The 6,238-nt window shown below is 43.9% G+C and overlaps 1 pseudogene; it reads left to right on the top strand.

Moving 5' to 3' along the window:
* Positions 1–3,674: 3,674 nt before the first annotated feature.
* On the top strand, positions 3,675–4,581 carry LOC101716505 (dual specificity mitogen-activated protein kinase kinase 1 pseudogene; annotated as a pseudogene).
* Positions 4,582–6,238: the final 1,657 nt, after the last annotated feature.

The raw sequence follows: 6,238 nt of genomic DNA, 5'->3' as shown, positions 1-6,238 counted from the left end.
ATCTAGTCCTTTCAGAAGTGGCCCCTAGCCAGCAGTCATCTCCTTAGCAAACAAAAGATGCTCTTATAAGCCTGGCAATTCCAAAGGTTTTAGGAGATTTGTGCCAGGAACCAGGAACAAAGGCCAAATTCTACCTCTGCCCTGTTTTCCTTGGCTCCACCTTAGGTTTGTAGACTAATGTAGGTGCAGGATGTCCATGGAATACTGTCCTCATGACATAAGAGATTAGGGTGTGACAAAGCTGGCTGGGAAAGCAGGTGTGACTTGTTAAATACAAGATCCCAGAACACATGCACAGAATGCTTCCTAAAGCCCTGCACATACACTTCTCAGAGAACTTGAGCAGGTTTTCAATAAGATGGCCTAGACCTGACAGCCTGAGGAGTCAGATCCCACCACCACCTCTCAGGCCCCATATGTAGAAGTTCTCATGGGATGCTTCAAGATTTGGTCAGTATAAAAGGACACAGACACCAAAAAGAGCTTGCTATCATGGCTTTCCTCATAATAGCCCACCCTGCTTCCTCCAGGCTGTATTATTATCTTGCCTTTTCCTCTTTTACTTGACCCAAGCTTGCTCCACAGAGCTAGTTTCTCCCTCACTCTTCACTTTTACTTTTCATATAAACTTTACCATTGCTTTTTGCTAATTTCATTTAATTCTTTATTTAAGATGAGAACCTGGACTCCAACTCCAAAAGGAGAGGCAAGCAACCCAGAACCTGGTAACCTTTATTTAGTGAGCCACTTTTAGAAGGAGCTACCTGATAACACTCCAGCCTGCGTACTGGAAATATGTCCATCTCCCCAAGTTCCCAGTCTGCCCTCTGTGAATCTGAGCCTTTTCCTCAGGGGCTGTTCTATATTTCCAGTACTTTCTTCCCTCTGGTGTAAAGGAGACCTATATAAGTCAGTGTTCACTAGAGAAACAGAATTTATTGCAAGATATATAAATAAATAAGGGGGAAAAAAGATGAGGAAATTAAGTGGAATGTTGTTTGGGCTGGGGATTTAGCTCAGTGGCTCTGCCGCCTGCCTCACAAGCACAAGGAGCTGAGTTCGATCCCTGGTACCAATAAATAAATAATAAATAAATAAGGGTTTACAAGGTTGGCTTACAATGGCCGTCTACAGAGTCAGGTACGGAGGAGTGCAAAAGGGCTGTCTGTGAGCTGGAGACCTGAAGGACCCACTCAGAGGTCAAAGGCTGGGAGCCCACCGTAATGCTCCATGTGACTTCGTATCAGAAGGCCAAAGGGTCTCAGATGGAAGGCTGAAGAGTCTGTGCCAAAAGCCAGGAGATGACATGCAGGGTGAAAATAAAGACTGGAGCTCCTCTGAAGAAAACAGAAGTGAACTTTCCTTTCTCATTTCCCTTTTATTCCATTCAGGCTACACGCCTGCCATTTGTACCACCCACACGCAAGATGGATCTTCTTGATACAGGAGAAATATAACTCCCAACCTGCTAGATGTCAAATGTGCCAAGTTTGTGTTCTCTGAAATTGAAGAATGAATTCCAAAGGACAAAGGAAGTTAAGAGTTGGAAAGATTTATTGGAGAATAGGAATAGCTCCTGAGAGACAGGAGAGGTCCTGGAAGTGGGTTGCCACTAAGCCCCTTTGTCAGGGGGTAATTTATACAGCAAAGTTACAATGTGGGTACAACATAGGTCAAACTGTAATCGACCAATAAGATTACAAGTGTAGCTACTTAGCAAATATTGATCCAATAGGGAAGCAGGGCATAGCAAGGGCACATAGCTGACACCATTAACCTTGGCTTATCTATGACTTCTAAAATAGGAATATTCTGAGAAGGGTGGGGTCCTGGTGTTCTGGTCACCCCCACCCAAGTGTCTGATGCATATTTGGATTTACTGAACCGTGTGGTACTAATTACAGTATAATCTCAAATTTCCATTCATCCCTTAGGGAAGTATGTAAGTCTGGCTATTGTGATAGCCACAGAATTAATTCTGTGTTCCAAGACCTGTGGCTTTAATTTACAGGTGCAGCAAGTGACAGAAGCAAACTGAAAAGAGAGCTCCATTCTTGGGATCATTGGCAAATGCACTGACTCTCTTTGGCTCCTCAGAGCTCCAGGGTGGCCTGACTCAGAGGGTCATTTGGGCTTAAGAATACCCTCCATATGGACCGGGGATTTAGCTCAGTGGTTCCGGTGCCTGCCTTGCAAGTGCAAGGTCCAGAGTTCGATCCCCAGTACAAAAAAAAAAAGAATGCCCTCCATAACCACTCATGAAAGGAAGAGATTCTGAATCCTCCACACCAGCCTGTCTATGGACCAAATATCAATGAATGACTTCTGTTGATGGCACAAGAAGTGCAAGGTCTGCCCTGCAGAACACAAGCCACCCCCATCCATAGGACCTTAAGCACAAGGAAATGTCTTGGTGACAAGGAGCTCCCTGTGGGGGTCTTCCACGAGCAACAGAAATTGGACCATTCAGCCCAGGGTTCTGGAAAAGCCAATACCTTACATCACCCAGAAGTTTGAAGATAGTGCATCTTTAGGGACTAGAGGTTTATTCAGTACCAGGACTTCATAGAGCAGGAAGTGGGAAGGGAAAGTGGGAGGAATAGGGATGATTTTCATCTGTTTTAATTATGTGTCTTCTGGAAATAAAAAATGTTCTCAAGAACAAGGAAATTCTCTTGAGTCCTGAGCATTCTTAGACCTAAGCAAAGCTGGACCACTCATCAGTTTATAGATGAGTAAACTGAGGCCCATCAAAAGGAGATCCCAGATCTGGGCCAAGCCAAAGGTAATGTAGCCAGTAGGATGTTCTGGTTCTCTCATATATCCACCTGCAATTCTGGTTATTTCATGACCAGGCCATGTATTTTAGGCCAAGGATCAAGAGAAGAAACAAGTTTTCTCTAACATTTAGGCCCTGCTCCTGTGCTCTGAATTCAGCCCTAATGCCACTCTTAGGCAGTCTCCAAGCAATACACCTGGGCTTCTCCTTGCATCTTTCACTTCGTTGTTTCAATACTTTGCCGCTTTCAGAGCCAGTTTCATTATCACATACAAATGACTTTAGTGGTGAACCAAAAATACAGCTGGGATATTCACACTTCAATATATACCATGCAGAATCTAATTTGGTTATTCTCATTGTATATAATCCTTCCCAACTAGTAAGGGTCAAATTATAATAGGCTCATGTAGACAAGTAATACCGCAGAGTAATAGAAACTCAAAAGGTCGTTACTAAGATAAAACATTACATTTAAAGCATATTGTAGTAAAGTTGACATGTGCAATTAATATGGGGGATATTTTAAAACTCAGAACTATTAAACTGCTCAGATGCCTGAAGCATACTGTCTTAGCTTGTTTTCAGTTGGTGTAACAAAAATACCTGGTACAGCATATTTCAAAAAGAATAGAGGTTTATTTAGCTCAACATATTAGATGCTGAGAAGTAAAAAAGCTTGGCACCAGCATCCGATGAAGGCTTTTTTCCTACATCATAACATAGCAAAAATTCTGGGTGGGGGGTGATGGAGAAGGGCAGGGTTAGGGTTAGGGTTAGGGTTAGGGTTAGGGTTAGGGTTAAGGTTAAGGTTAGGGTTAGGACGCCTTCCGGGAGAGCTGGAGGTGAGAGTGCTGAAAGATGATGAGCTGGACCCCAGCAAGGCAGTGTGGTGTTCAAGGTCCCCCACAAGCCATCTGGCCTGGTCATGGCCCAAAAGTTCATCCACCCAGAGATCAAGCTGGCCCTCCAGAACCAGATCACCTGTGAACTGCAGGTGCCGCATGAGAACAACTTGCCATACTTCATGGACCTCTACAGGGCCTTCTGCAGCGATGGTGAAGTCAGCATTTGCATGCAACACATGGATGTGGGTTCATAGGATCAAGAAATCTAGAATTCCTGAACACATTTTAGGAAAAGTTAGCATTCCTGTAATAAAAGGCCTGACATATCTTAGGGTAAAGCACAAAATTATGCAGAGATGTTAAGCCCTGCAACACCCTGGTCATCTCTTTTGGGAAGGTCAAGGTCTGTGACCTTGGGGTCAGCAGACAGCTCATCAGCTCCATGTCAACTCCTACATGGGCACCAGGTCCTGCATGTCCCCAGAAAGACTCCAAGGCACAGTCCAACATCTGGAGCATGGGGCTTTCTCTGATGGAGATGACAGTTGGGAGGTGCCCCATTCCCTCTCTGGACATCAAGGAGCTGGAGTTGATATTTGGGTGCCAGGTGGAAGGAGATATGGCTGAGACCGCATCCGGGCTCAGAACCCTGGAGAGTCCCCTCCACCTATATGGGAAGGACAGCCCACATCCCATGGCAGTTTCCGAGCTTCTGAGTTACATAGTTAAAGAGCCGCCTCCAAAACTGCCCAGTGGAGTGTTCAGTCTGGAATTTCAGGATTTTGTAAATAAATGCTTAATTTAAAAACCCTGCAGAGAGAGCAGACTTGAAGCAGCTCATGGTTCATGCTTTCATCAAGCGGTCTGATGCTGAGGAGGTGGACTTCACAGATTGGCTCTGCTCCACCGTGGCACAACCAGCCTGGCACACACACCCATGCAGCCAGCATCTAAGTTGGAGCACAGGCGTTCTCTGCCAGTGGTCACTGCATCTTGCTGCACTCTGGCCTCTCCTGCGCTTGTCTATTCAGACATGCAGTTCACCTGTGGCAGAGGAGGAGCACACGGCATGTACTAAGCTGTTGCTTGTGTTACTTTACTGCAGTCTGTATTATCCCTGTCATTATCCCCTAAGTGGTTTGGCTTTGTGCTTGGGCTGTTTGTGTGTTGAAGATCAAACATATACCGGCCTTAACACAGTGACACTTGGTGACTGTGAATGTTAGTATTCCCACTCCATGTGGCTGCCCTGCATCCTATGCCTCCAGGTTCAGGGACACCTGGTGACACCTTCTCCTGCCAGACACACCTTCTCTCAGCAGAGAGATACATGCTGTACTGCTGTGACATGAACATCATGTCACATGCTTTTGATGTAGCAATTCAGCAATTTCCACTACAGTCTAGCCAGAGTCCCTCATTGCAAGATGGCTTTACCAGTCCATCCACCTGGTGATCTAGAGACTCCTGACTGTGTTTTTATATTTATTTTTAAATATACTGTGCGGGTACTTAGTGGCATACATCTTGTTAGGCTTAGATTAGTGTTTCTAAAATAGTGAAGTTATTTTGAATGTCACAAATGGATCAAGACATTAAATGTGTTAGATTTCTGTCTTCTCCCCAATCCAAATACCAATGCTACCGTAAACAATATATACAGTGCCTAAAAATTGTATGAAAATCCTTTTAATCACTTTAATCCAGGTGTTTAACAAATCTAATCTCTTATTCTAACAAGTATACTCTCAAATTAAAAGAAAACATGGCAAAACCTCTCTTCCTCTTCCTACTAACGCCATCATGGGGACCTGCCCCCAGGACCTCATCTAATCCTAATTACCCAAAGGCCTCATATCCAAATACTATCAACATATATTCTAAGTTTAAGGGTTGTTTCCAACACATGGACTTTTGGGGGACACATTCAACTATAGCACATATGAGTTCAGGAAAAATTTTTTTAGCACTGGGGATCAAACCAAGGGTCTCATGCATGCCAGGAATTGCTCTACCATTGAGCTGCACTCCAAGCCACATATTCAAAAAGTTTAACAATAATTTTGGTTACAAGGCTGTATGTTCTAAGTAGAGACTATGAGAACATAAAAACAGTGCAGCATTTGGTACAGAAATACTCAAGAAATAAATATTTACATTAAACATAATCCACCTTTGGTCTATATCTGTGGGTCATCCTTTTGAACCACTATTGTTTTGCTGTCATATATTCATCACCTTCTCAGAAACAAAGGTTTCTTTGCTACCTGTGTTAGTTCTTCTGCCAATGGGACACAATATTCAATGCCCACAACTTAGAGGAGGAGAGCTTTCATCTGGCTCATGTTTTGAGAAATTCAGTTCATGGTTGTCACCTGGCTTCAAGGCAGAAATATGGCTGAAGGACACAATGAAGCAAAGCTGCTCACCTCACAGCAGCCAAGAAAAAGAGTGGATTATACCTCCATGATCCAATCACCTTCCCAAATCTCCACCTCTGAACACATGAGACTTTGGGGAACATTTTATAGAATGTGAAGTTAGTGTGGAAGGGCAAGTTTAGCAGTACAGAACATGGAGCAGTGATTCCTGGGCCTAAATGCACACATGA

Source organism: Heterocephalus glaber, unplaced genomic scaffold, assembly GCF_053883595.1.
Source record: "Heterocephalus glaber isolate CG9 unplaced genomic scaffold, H.glaber_assembly_v1.0 deba00000621, whole genome shotgun sequence".
Taxonomy (NCBI): domain Eukaryota; kingdom Metazoa; phylum Chordata; class Mammalia; order Rodentia; family Bathyergidae; genus Heterocephalus; species Heterocephalus glaber.
Note: the sequence above shows the minus strand (reverse complement) of the source record. Positions and strands in the feature narration are given on the sequence as shown.